This window comes from Microtus ochrogaster, chromosome 7, assembly GCF_000317375.1.
Source record: "Microtus ochrogaster isolate Prairie Vole_2 chromosome 7, MicOch1.0, whole genome shotgun sequence".
NCBI classification, from domain to species: domain Eukaryota; kingdom Metazoa; phylum Chordata; class Mammalia; order Rodentia; family Cricetidae; genus Microtus; species Microtus ochrogaster.
Window position 1 is genome coordinate 40,111,221 of NC_022014.1, and position 1,674 is coordinate 40,112,894.

The window sequence follows — 1,674 nt, forward strand, 5'->3', positions numbered from 1 at the left end:
GCTGATGTCCTCATGTTCCAGGTCTCAGGCTGATGTCCTCATGTTCCAGGTCCTCTCCTCATCCATCGTGTCTCGTTGCACAGTCATCCAATTTGAAGAATTATTTCTCTATTCTGAAAACTTCAATTACATACTTCTTGTATATTCAAAACCTTTGTCTTCTGCCAATGTTGTATTTTACGAAGTTGTTAGTGGTTCTTTAATTTTGTGGGACAATAGTCTTTTCATTCAAAATCATGTTATACTGAGAAATAAATGGCCATTAGGTATTCAACTGATAAAACAGAGTCAGTTAGAAGCAAAGTACTTATCCATGTTAAGAAGAGGTGAATTGATTAAATGACATATTGGATTAATTCTGTGAATTTTCTTGGGAATTTATGTATATTCAAAATTTAATAAAAATAAAGATGTAGTTTTATCCCTTCAGCTCCTGTGTTTATGTTATAGTGAAAATAATGATTAAACGAAATTTAAATCTGGCTAGTAAAAGTGGCCAGGAGGGTTTCACATTGTCAGCATAACTGTATTCGTATGTAAATGTGCTCTGGTTTCTCTCAAAACTAAACATAGCTCACACTTCAAGGGAATGAGTTATAGTTTATTCTTGAGCCTAATGTGAATGACTATGGCCCAAGAGCACGGACTCAGGTTGCCTCCAAAACATGTTTCAAAGTTTGATAAAAAAAAAAAAATTACAAAGCACAAACAAGTCATAAGTCATAACTCAAGGCATTTCAAAGTGGGAAAGTCTCTGCCATGTTTCTCTGATGCTGTATAGGGACATGGAAAGTTTTTAGTTTTTTGTTTAGTATGTATTCTGATAGGCCAACACATCCCCAATGGTTTCACCTAATAGTTGAAAGGATGCTGGCTCAGAAACTGAAGCAAGGCTCACAGGGCCACAGACTCTGATAACTTCTGTCTGTAATTTTTCTCATATCCACTGCATTCCTTTCCTAAAAGCAGCTATGAGTATTGGCCCTGCTGCTTATATCTATATCTCATGTATATATTCCATCTACTGAGAACACTTCTAGCTGTGGGTGGTCATGAAGATGATTTATGCTTATTTGATGAATTTGATGAATAGAAATAACACTAGGATTTTTTTTTCAGAGCTCAGACTGACATAGAATAGTAATATTCTCTGTTACAAAGACAGCTTTCCACACATTTAGTTGATTTTAGACTTCAGAGCAGATTCAAAATAGACTAGCTGCTCCTCAAAAATATGCAAAAGGACAAATTCCCAGGTGTCTGTTTGCTGAACCAGAGTCAGGCTGATAACATTAAGACAAAAGTCCCCACAGCATTTGACTTCTCCATGTGCTCCTAACCTCACTCTCATGATACAAGTCTTGAGGTTCAGCCAACCAACTGTTTATTACTTAGGTCCTGAATTTCAATGTCACTCTCCATGTTGTCTCTCAGGTGACCTGCAGAGAGGCTTTGCCTCCCACCTGCAAGACCAAACATTGCCATGGAGACTCATTTCCTGCCAGTCACAATTCTAAGCTTGAGAGAAACCATGTGATTCCTTGTGTATCAGAATGGTTTGGTTTCTTATTGTTTATTCAAGAAATGCTATGTAAGCCGGGTGATGGTGGCGCACGCCTTTAATCCCAGCACTCGGGAGGCAGAGGCAGGCGGATCTCTGTGAGTTCGAGACCA

General features: G+C 38.2%; 1 protein-coding gene across 1 annotated transcript in view; it reads left to right on the forward strand.

Moving 5' to 3' along the window:
• LOC101989361 (olfactory receptor 2T29-like) overlaps window positions 1–1,674 on the forward strand; it is a 47,421-nt gene that overhangs the window by 4,252 nt on the left and 41,495 nt on the right. The window lies entirely within an intron of this gene.